This window comes from Lactuca sativa, chromosome 1, assembly GCF_002870075.4.
Source record: "Lactuca sativa cultivar Salinas chromosome 1, Lsat_Salinas_v11, whole genome shotgun sequence".
Lineage (NCBI taxonomy): Eukaryota > Viridiplantae > Streptophyta > Magnoliopsida > Asterales > Asteraceae > Lactuca > Lactuca sativa.
This window is the reverse complement of record NC_056623.2, coordinates 42,975,035-42,986,752: the sequence shown is the minus strand read 5'-3', so window position 1 is coordinate 42,986,752 and position 11,718 is coordinate 42,975,035. Positions and strand designations below refer to the sequence as shown.

Here is an 11,718-nt window from a genome sequence, read left to right as displayed (position 1 = left end):
TGACCCAAAGAGAAAAGGTGATAGCATATGCGTCCCGACAGCTGAAGGATCATGAAAAGAACTACTCTACTCATGATTTGGAGTTGGCAGCGGTCGTTTTCGCTCTGAAAATATGGAGGCATTACCTCTATGGCACGAAGTGAAAACTTTTCACTGATCATAAGAGTCTCGAATATCTCTTTAATCAGAAAGAGTTAAATACGAGGCAACGATGCTGGACAGAGTTACTCAAGGACTACGATTGTGAGATACTTTACCACCCCGGTAAAGCTAATGTTGTTGCTGAGCTCTCAGTCGGAAAGTCAATCTTGAAGGAAAAAGGCCAAGAGCGTTGAGAATAGAAGTTGTCTCGACAATTGTGGAAAGTATAAAGAAAGCTCAAGAGGAAGCTTCTGAGAAGAATGACCGAAAGGAGGAACATTTGGGCAAAAAGTTGGTGTTTGATACAAACGGTTATGGACTAAAGGTGTTCCAAGGTCGGATTTGGGTACTTAAGTCTGAAGGGATAAGAGATCTTCTGATGGAAGAAGCTCACAAAACCATGTACTCAATTAATCCCGGCAGCACTAAAATGTACAGGGACCTGAAACCCTACTACTGGTGGCCGACGATGAAGCTTGATGTCGCAAAGTATGTGGCCGAGTGTGTGACTTGTTTGAGAGTCAAGACATAACATCAGAAACCATATGGGAGTTTAGAACCTTTACCTGTGCCTATGGGTAAATGGGAAGACATTGCGATGGATTTTGTCACTAAACTACCCAGAACAAAAAGTGGTCACGACATGATTTGGGTGGTCGTTGATCGATTCACTAAGAGTGCGCATTTCATAGCAACCAATGAGAAATGGTCTATGGAAAAGCTTGCGAATTCTTACGTGAAGGAAATTGTGAGGCTTCACGGTGTTCCGTTAACGATTGTGTCAGATCGTGACAGCCGTTTCACCTCACGATTTTGGAAAAGTCTACAAGAGGAAGTGGGTACCAAGTTGTGTTTAAATACAGCTTACCATCCGCAGACTGATGGTAAGAGTGAAAGAACAATACAAACACTTAAAGATATGCTGAGAGCATGTACCCTGGAATTCCTAGGTAACTGGGATGAACATTTACCTTTGGTAGAATTTTCCTACAATAATAGTTTCCACTCGAGCATAAAGATGGCACCTTATCAAGCTTTGTACGGACAAAAGTGTCGTACGCCGTCGTGTTGGCTTGAGGCTGGGGAAAAAGCAGTTTATGGGTCCCGAGATGGCCCATCAAACCGCTGAAAAATTGAAAATAATTAGAGAAAGAATGTTAGCAGCTCAGGATCGTCAAAAGAGCTATGCTGACAAGAAGCGAAGGCTGATGACTTTTGAAGTTGGAGATTCGGTTTTGCTTAAAGTCTCACCGTGGAAGGGACTTATAAGATTTGGTAAAAGGGGAAAGTTGAGTCCAAGGTTTATTGGACCGTTTAAAGTTCTTCATAGAATTGGGAACCAAGCTTACAAGCTCGAATTACCCGAAGAACTGAATGGAATTCATAACACTTTTCATGTGTCTTATTTGAGGAAGTTCACGGGAGAAGTTCCCGATATAATTCCAATTTATGAATTGAGAATTGATGAAAACAAGAGGTTAATTGAAGAACCAAAGGCAATTGTTGACCGAAAGACTAAGAAACTTCGACGCAACATGGTCGAATTAGTGCTTGTCCGTTAGAAACATTCGAATGGGCCAAATCTCACTTGGGAAACGGAGAGTGACATGTTGAGTCTCTATCCGCATTTGTTTGTTGATGTGTGATTCCGGGGACGGAATCATCCTAAGGGGGAGAGAATTGTAACGCCCGCGTTTCCAGGCTAGGCATTATCATTGATGTAATAGTCTAGGTTAACCCTTGAAACTCTTTTTGGAGTATTAATGATGAAATATTTGAGTATTATGTGAATTATGTGTTTATTTTCTTAATTATTATAATTTAATGAATTAAGAATAAAATAAGCATCAAAATTAAAGTATGAGATAAACCCGATATCTTTACATAAATTGTAGTGGTCGAAACAAGGATTCTGGAGATATAAGGAATGCCAAAATCCGAGTTATAACGAAGAAGTTATGACCTGTCGAAGTTTCGCGACAGAACCGGTACAACGCCGAATGACGTAAAATATGAATTTAAGATAGAGCGATATTTAGCCTTAGTGATCTAAACGAAAGTTGTAGAGCGTAGTCTCACCTACGCGTGGATGTAAAGAACGTCGAAAACGGAGTTCGTATGAAGAAGATATGAATTTTTGAAGTTTATTAAATAATTAATATTTATTTATTTAATCTTAAATCGAATAATATCCGATGAGTCATCAACCTGATCCGAAGGGTACGCCCAGCATAGCCTTCTGTACGCCCAGCGTACCTCGGTCGTATGCGGTCCGAGAACGAGCCACGATTCACCACCGAAACCTCGCCACATGGAGCCCTATCCGGAGTACGCCCAGCGTACCGAAGCATTACGCCCAACGTAATGCGAAGTTCAACGCCTATAAAAGGGGCATGCGAGGTTGCCGATTTCTTTTGGCCATTTTCTTATTCTCTCTCCAGCTTTTGCCTCGATTTGCGTGTCATTGATACCCCGAAGCCCCGGTATCATTCCCGAGCCCCGAAGCAAGATCTGAAGTCCTGAGGATCCCGAAGAGCGTTATTCCCGAGTCGAAGCCCTGCCCGCGAGGAGCCCGATTTTTGTGAAGATCTTCCAGATCTACGGAGAAACACTACTTCTATAAGCCATAGTGCTGTCCGATCATCTTCTGATCAAGTGAGTGTGTAGTTACTTTCATTCTAACACATTATTATGAAGTATTTTATACGAAATACATGTTATGTGTATATATTTTGTTGTTATGTGTGTGAATGCATATTCACTTTCTTCTATCTTATAGATCTGATTATTTTTCTCTATGAAATATGTGTTATGTGTGTGCCTCATCTGTTATGTAGAAAATGTATTGATTGAGCATGCTATACAGGTTTTAAACTATGTATAAAAATGTATATTTTTATCTACTAATATGTTGGGTAGAACATGGGTAGATAATTGGTGTGTAATAAACAGATGAGAGGCCTCGATGTTGTTTTGATTCACTCATCTAGCGGAGTTTAGATGACGACCACAGACTTTTCTAGACAGTCTTGTGGAACACTAGCAGGCTTGCCACATGTAGGTGTTAATGAACTTGGGTGTTCATTCGCTGTACTCCATCCCCCTCATGGTTGCCTTATTTGACTTATATTGCTGAGGAACCCTCGAAGCATGTGTTGTCGCCCCGATGAAATATTCTTAGACTAGGTCCCTTGTGTTAGTTATTTTAGGGACATAAAGTGAGAATAACGGGAATGGGTAATTGGGTTATTGTCGGTTGATGAAAAAGAATATAATTATTTATTGTGGGTTGAAAACCCTATATGCTCACCAGGCTCCCAAGTCTGACCCACTCAGTTTCTTTGTATTACAAGAAGTGGCGCGAGGGCATAAGATGGATAATCATCAAGTTGTTTTGTTTACAAGTCTGTATATGTATATATTTGTTAAATGACTTGTAATGTTATCGTTTATGCTTTATGGTCTGTATCAGAACATGACATCCCGAGTTTTGGTTATATAATGAAAATACATTTCTTTATTAAATGCTTTGGTAAATATTATTTTATCATACTTTGTGTTTGGGAACAAATTCCGCATCTCTTTTAAAATCAAAAGGATTTACTCTGAAAATGTTTAAAAAGCATAAATGAAACCAATCTTTTATGGCCGAGATTTTGGGGATGTCACAGTTGGTATCAGAGTATTAGTTTAAGCGAACTAGGAATTTGTAGGATTTCTAGACTTAAACTTAGAATGCTAAGTGAAATTTTGAGATGTGTGTCTGTTATATGTTAGACACGAGCACTAGTTTATTTTAGGAAAATTGCCTAAGATACTTTTTATATGCTAAATGTTATATGTTTGCCATATATGATATTATTTGTTCGGATCTATGATCTGTTGCAGACCGGATCTAGAAACCTTATGTGTGTAGGATTCTAAGCGTTCGTCTACGGTATTAGAACTAACATGTAAACGTTTCGGAGTGATAAGGATGATTTGAATATCTATCGTGAATGAGGATCTAATTTCACCTTATTCAGTGTATAGATCAAAAATGGTGAGAACAAGAAGTGGAGTTGGAAATGCTGATGAAAACAGGAATCAACCACCAGTGATTGAACAAATACCTGTCGTAGCAGCAGCACCTGAGCCAATAACCATGACTGGTGTACAAATGATGATTCAAACAATATTGGATCGTCAAATGGAGGAGACTAGGCGGTTGCTTCAACAGAATCGTGAAGAACTGTCAATTCAAGTGGAAGAGCCCAATTTAAATGAAGAGCACTCGGAAGGAGGAAACTTCAGTGGATCTGTTGGTCAAGCCAACCCACCGATAGTTAGGAAAAACAACCATGATGGAAGGAATGATGGAATGGGATGCAAGTACAAGGACTTTCTAACTTGCAAACAATCGACCTTTAATGGAAAAGAGGATCCGATTGGAGTGATGAATTGGATCTCCGAAATGGAGTTAGCCTTCATGACTTGTGGTTGCAGAGGCAAGTTACAGACTATCTATGCAGTGCGTCAATTTCGAGGTGGAGCCGTTCGTTGGTGGAACACTCTAGGGAAGACTTTAAGCCCTAATGAGCCACTGCAATTGTCATGGGCAGAGTTCTTGGTGCAGTTCAAGCGCAAGTTCTGCTCGGCTCAAAATCTGTTGGAGTTAGAGAACAAGTTTTTGGCATTGATGAAAGACAGCATGTCAGTTGATGAATACACCAATAACTTTACAGACAAATTAGTCAACATGATGGTCTGATAAATATATGCTTGATTATGTTTACTCAATGCTCGAATGTTGCTTGCTTTGTGCTTTTAGAAGTTCTAGTTGTCTTTTACTAATTAGTAAACGAATATGTTAAGTTACATATTGCGATGACTAAATAATTTCACAAGGTTAGGTGTAGTTCTATTTCGCAGCTCTTGTTTGAGTCCAACCGTTGTAAGGTAGGATCTCTCATTCGAATAATTATCTAGTCTAAGTAATATGTAATGGTATTCGCAAGCTAGTTAGGGGGAGATAGCAAGGACTTCTTATGCAGCTGATGGCGGAGAGTGGGATGGTGATTACCGTAGGGCAAGCCTAAGATGAGAGTAACACGTGAAGCATTAGTAGTAGAAGGGACTTGGTGAAGTCAAAGCAGTTCTTGAGGAAAGTACGGATAGATGTAGAAGGTAGTATGGGCCCGTACTACTGAAAGCAGAAGATCTGTACTCGAATCAAGAAAAACTGAGATAAAACTAGAGAACTTGTAGTGTGTGAGATCCCTTGAGTTATGATGATTATTTTGATGATTGTTATTGTATATTTTTTAGTATGGTGACGCTAGGAGGTAGACCAGATGGCAGTTTTGGTGCCAGCGAGGGATCAACCTCGGACTCTGGATCCAGGCAGCTTGATAGTCAGATGAGGGAGTTCATTCCATCTGAGAGTACAGATAGTATCACTTACCAGACTCCTGTGATCTTCATCATGATCAAGGAGGGCATTTTTGAGATTTTTGATGAGCGACTAAGTACATTATGCACTAAGATAGCAACCATGATAGGTACGCCTACTTTCATGATTTTGGAGTTTAGAGCTTGTGAAGCTCCAGATTATCATGGGGCTTGGGACCCCATTACTAGCAGCAGATGGTTGGCAGATGTCGCCAACGCTTTTCGTACCAGCCGTTTCCCGAGAGGGACAAGGTCCGACTTACTTTCTGTCTCTTGAAGGATAGAGCACGTGATTGATGGGAAGAGGTTGGTAGTGATTTGAGTGATGAAGAGGTAGATTCTATGTCATGGGATGACTTTTTGACTAGATTTCGGGCAAAGTTGCCCCGACAAGTTAGGTGTGACAGTTGGTGCAAGAGTTGTTAGATCTCCGCCAGACTACTAAGACTGTGGCAGAGAGCACTGCCAAGTTTCGGGAGAGAGCTTATTTGGTACCACATTATGCAGCAGATGAGGAAATGAGGAAGGTAAGGTATCATGACATATTGCAGAGTGATAACAGCGAGATCGTAGTAGTATCTCGGGGTGCGAGACCCTGAATGATATGACTTCTAAGATCTCGAGAACGGGATATTGACTTGGAGCACATTAGAAAGAGGGAACTAGATCAGTTGCATATACTGAAGGGTCTCGGGAAGAGACCCAAGATTTCAGATCAGCTTTTGAAAGACCAACATGGCCAGATTCAGTGCAACACTTGCAGGAAACTGGACGATGGAGTCTTTCGTTCCAAGGGTTTGAGTAAGTGTAACTCTGGATTCATCCTCTGTCTGTGTTTGAATTATATTTCCAGGAGATGTTATTGTTGGGTTTTGAGCATTCCAACACTCCTATGGTGTACATGCAACCCTAGAAACCTTGGATCTATGTTTTGTCTATGATACATGCAAAATTGTTTTTCCAAGGTTCATAACCTATCTAACATACATGGTGAACTTTTAAACATAAAAGATAGTAAGAAATACATAACTTTAGTTGCTTGAATTCCCTTGAGAACCTTATGAGCCTAGCACCTCAAGTGTGATGCCTCAAATGTCTCACACAACACCAACTGCACTTGGAATAACCTTGAGAGAAATATAACACTTCTAAAATCGGCTATGCCCTCTTGTTCTCACTAGTGCCGATTTTGGTTGCTCACGTATTCCTTTTAAAGTGTGTCAAAAGTAGGGTTACACCATGTAAACCCTAACTTGACATGGATCTTCATTTCCATGATCCATGGGTTCAAAAACACCATGGAGCATCATATGGGTTTTAGCCCAACTTGATAATCCATAGAGCATTAGCCCACTATACAAGTATGGGTGATTTACACAATCACGAATCAACCCATATATTTAATTAGTCTTCTTTTGATCACTTAATTAATTCTTGATCAATACTAATTAAATAATATTATTAATATATTAGAACTTATAATATATTAATAAACCTTAAGTGTTATTTCTATCATTTTATTCTATCCAAATGCATGATGCCATGCAACCGAAATGGGCCATGCTAATCGGGTCAAGTACATTTCAGAAATAGTTATGAACTTAGACACCTAATCCAACAGTCTCCCAGTTGGATAAGTCTAATAACTATAACTGCAAGAATGACTTCAGGAACCGATCAACAATCGTAGCTCTTACAAGGTCTTGTGGAACTGAGATTATGATGATACGTCATTTAAGATAAGTGATCATATAATCCTCTGTTCTAGATATCAGCCGGACAAATACATGGAACAATGTCTTACTTAGTGTCCAACAGTTTGTTTCTCGATTTTCGATTTGTTTGACATAGAACTTAATTAAACACATCAACTTAGTTCTGACCGGGCTCGGTACACGGGTCAACACAAAATCATCGACGGGCCCAAATATCGCTTCTAATCCAAGAAGGAACAGATAAACTTCGACTCATATGCTTGTTCTACTACTTGTTGAATCATACACAAAAGTCATCCATAAAGACCTCCATGAATTTTTCCACCATATCATGGAATATGGCGGTCATGCACCTTTGAAATGTCGCAGGTGCATTGCATAGTCCAAATGGCATGCGTCTATAGGCGAAAGTTCCACTGGGGCATGTGAAGGTGGTCTTTTCTTGGTCCATTGGGTCTATGGGTATTTGAAAATACCCTGAAAACCCATCTAAAAAGCAATAGTAGCTATGGCCCGATAGTCTCTCTAACATTTGATCTATGAAAGGAAGGGGGAAATGGTCTTTGCGAGTGGCATCGTTTAGCTTTCGATAATCAATGCACACTCGCCAACCGGTTACCGTTCGCGTTGGAATTAACTCGTTCTTTTCGTTGGTAATGACCGTCATTCCTCCTTTCTTGGGCACCACTTGGACCGGACTCACCCATGGACTATCGGAGATGAAGTAGATGATTCCTGCATCCAAAAGCTTGACCACCTCCTTCTTGACGACTTCTTGCATATTCGGGTTTAATCGTCTTTGATGTTGCACCACCGGCCTTGCTCCTTCTTCTAAATTGATTTTGTGAGAGCAGTAGGATGGACTTATTCCTTTGATGTCGGAGATGCTCCATGCGATGGCTCTTTTCCTTTTCTTCAACACGCGTACAAGCTCCTCTTTTTCTGTTTTGGATAGGTCCGAGGCTATGATCACAGGCTTCTGATTTCCTTCTTCCAGAAAGGCATACTCCAGATGATCAGGTAGTGTTTTGAGCTCCAATTTGTTTTGCATAGTGACGGACTCGCCGAGTGCAGGTTTGGTACTCGGCGAGTTGGTGGCTGTATTCACGACTTCTGGCTTTTCTTCGTATATACTCGGCGAGTAGATCGGGTTTACTCGGCGAGTAGTTCTTTCAGCTTGCTTCTTTATTTCTTCATACTCCGCTTCTTCCAACAGTCTTTCAATCTCTAGTAAGTCCTTTTCTGGATCAAATTCTTCATCCAAAGCTGCAAATTTGCCGGAATCTTTAGGTATGTCTTCTTCCAATATTTCGTCAAGCATGTCGATTGAGAAAGCCGTGTCGTCACTATTCCTTGAGTACTTCATGGCTTGGTCTACCCCGAATGTCACTGAATCGTCCCCAACTCGCAATGTGAGCTTAGAATCTCTCATGTCTACGATAGCGCTAGCGGTGTTGAGGAAGGGCCTTCCAAGGATGATTGGCACTTGCGGGTCCGCCTCCATGTCGAGAATGATGAAATCAGCCGGGAAGACAAATTTGTCTACTTTTACTAGCAAATCTTCACAAATGCCTCTTGGAAAATTAACCGCCTTGTTTGCCAAATGAATTGCCATTCGAATTGGCCTTGGCTCCGGGAGGTCCAGCTTTTTAAAGAACGAGTATGGCATCAGGTTCACACTTGCTCCAGAATCAGCTAAGGCATGAATTGCAGCTAAGTTGCCAAATTGGCAAGTCAAAGTTAAGCTCCCCAGATCACCCTTCTTCTTTGGTAATTTGTTTAGCATTGCGGCGGAGCAATTCTCATTAAGCACTACCTTCTGCACTTCCTCCATCTTTCTTCTGTTAGTGAGGAGTTCCTTAAGGAACTTTGCATACTTGGGCATTTGCATGACGGCTTCAATGAAAGGAATGTTGATTTGAAGAGTTTTAATATGATCTAGAAACTTCTGATATTCCTTTTCCTGCTTCTCTTTCTTGGCTCGGGCTGGGTATGGCATTAGAGGCTGGTATGGTTTCAAGGGCGGCTGTTCATTTGTTTTAGCAGGGGTACTCGCCGATTCCATCGGTCCTACTCGGCGAGTAGGACTCTCAGATTGTGCGTGTTGGTTTTCGACTTGTTTTTCTGTTCCTTCCTTCTGTGAGTCCTTGGTTGCTTCAGTTCGAATGGGGGCCAGGGGAGTAATGATCTTCCCACTTCTTGTGGTAACAATATTTACTTGTGCGCCTCGTGGGTTGTTCTCGGTTTTGCTAGGAAGCTCACCCGGTGACCTTTGGTTTAGTTGTTGAGCAAGTTGCCCAAGCTGCGTTTCTATGTTGTGGATGGATGCTTGCTGGTTCCTGAGCATTGTTCTTGTTTCTTGGATAGCAGCATCATGGTCACTATGTCTTTTCTCGGAAGCGGCCACAAATTTAGTTAGCATATCTTCCAAGCTTGGCTTCCTCTCTTGCACCGGCTCCTCCTTTTGGTAAAAGCCTCTTCCTTTTTGTCTGTACTTCTCCTCCTTGGCCTTCTTATACTCTTCGTAAGGCAGCCACTCCTTCTTTTGTTTGCGCCAGTCTTCATCATACCGGTCACCACTCGAATAACATACTTGTGCCTTTTTGTTGCCGTGCTCATCCAAATCGCAATCTCTAGTGAGGTGGGGTCCATTGCAGTTTTCACAACCCACCCGTATGGCATGGATAGTTTGATCCATTTTGTCCATTCTCCTATCCATGGTTTTTAACATGGCCATGACCGCGGATAAATCTTCAGTAGGAGCATATGCGGCTCCCCTCGTGACATCATTCCTAGGGTTGTGGTATTCTCTAGAGTGTTTAGAGAATTCTTCAATTAATTCTTTAATCACCGGGGGTGGCTTCTTTGTAAGTGGGCCTTGTGAGTCTAGCAACTGTCGGGTTGTGACATTGACTCCATCATAAAAGATGGAAACTTCTTGCTGGCTGTTTAGATCATGGTGTGGGCAATTTCGTAGCAGACTTTTGTACCTCTCCCATGCTTCATATAAAGATTCTCCAGCTTGCTGTTCAAAGTTTGCAATGGCCTTCTTGAGTTTGGCTATTTTGGATGGTGGGCAAAAGTGATCTATAAATTCTTCCTTCATTTTGGCCCAAGTAGTGACTGACCCGAGGGGAAGTGATTTGAGCCAGTCTTTAGCAGCACCCTTGAAGGTTACCGAAAGCATCCGAAGTAGTTGAGTTTCGCGGGTTACATTTGGAATGTTGAAATAATCAGCAACATCATTTACTTCATCCAAATGTTTGTAGGCATCTTCATGATCTTTCCCATAGAAAGGTATTTCCTTAAGCGCAGCTAGGATATGACCTTTTAGCTCGAAGGTAGCAGTTGCGGGAATTGCGGGTTGCACAAGTCCCGGGCCATGGTCGTCGCGCATCCTCTTCTTCCATTCCCCCATGGGAATTTCATCAATGTTAGCCATAGTGAATGCTAACTCTTCCTCCGATTCGGTTTCTTGTTCGTACGTTGCCTCCTCTTCTTCCTCGGTCTCGTATCCAATATCTTCTTGAATTGGCTCCTCAATTGTCAAGGAAGCGCTAGAAGCTCCTGATTTACTGCTCTTCTTTTTCCCAAAAACAGTCTTCAAGTTGGACAATGGTGATTTCTTTGGTGTGCTTGAACTCTCCACGTCCTTCCCTTTGTTTCTTTTCAATTCGGATTCGGGATCTTCAAATGGGGGTACCAGTGGTGTGTTTGCTCCTCTGGTCATGAGAGTCCTGAAATTAATCAAATAAAAAAAAACGTAAAAAGAACAAAAAGATTGTAAAAAAAAATTGCTGATTAAACCTCTACTCGCCGAGTAGGTGCGAGTGCACTCGGCGAGTATCAGTGATATTTCAAAAAAAAATTTAAGTTTTAAACTAACTAAAACAGATACTAAAACCTAATTACTAGTTACAAAATTGCAATAAATGAACTTTATGCAAGAAAACTCACACAAAGGATCGAAAAAATTAGGAATTAGCTTAATTATTTAGAACCGTTCCCCGGCAACGGCGCCAAAAACTTGATGTGTGTAAATTCACTAGTTTTATCCCTACTTTTTATTAGTAATTTGAGCACACAAAGGCAGTGAACCTGTCTTTAAGTGGTATAGATTGATAAGTAAGGTATCGAACTCATGGAACGGACAATTAAACTAATAGCTAATTTTAACTAAAATAAATAATAAAAGTAAAGGGTTTTTCTCTAGTTTTGCAAGACTAGAAACTTAAACAAACTAAATTAACTAATTAACTAAAGCAACAACTATTCACCAAATTTGATAAAGATGTTTCTATTTAGGTTCAACCAATTCACTCCTATGGTTATTTAAGTTAAGGTGGATTAATTGCTATTGGTTACCAATGATAATAGTTAGGTTCATGTTCATTACTCCTAACCCTTAGACAATTAGCTAATTTAAGCATTG

General features: G+C 40.9%; 1 non-coding gene across 1 annotated transcript; it reads left to right on the top strand.

The window, feature by feature from the left end:
* The first annotated feature begins 10,237 nt into the window (after positions 1 to 10,237).
* On the top strand, positions 10,238 to 10,344 carry LOC128131438 (small nucleolar RNA R71). The gene has a single exon (XR_008229354.1). It is a non-coding gene; the product is annotated as a small nucleolar RNA R71 (small nucleolar RNA).
* The last annotated feature ends 1,374 nt before the right edge of the window (positions 10,345 to 11,718 follow it).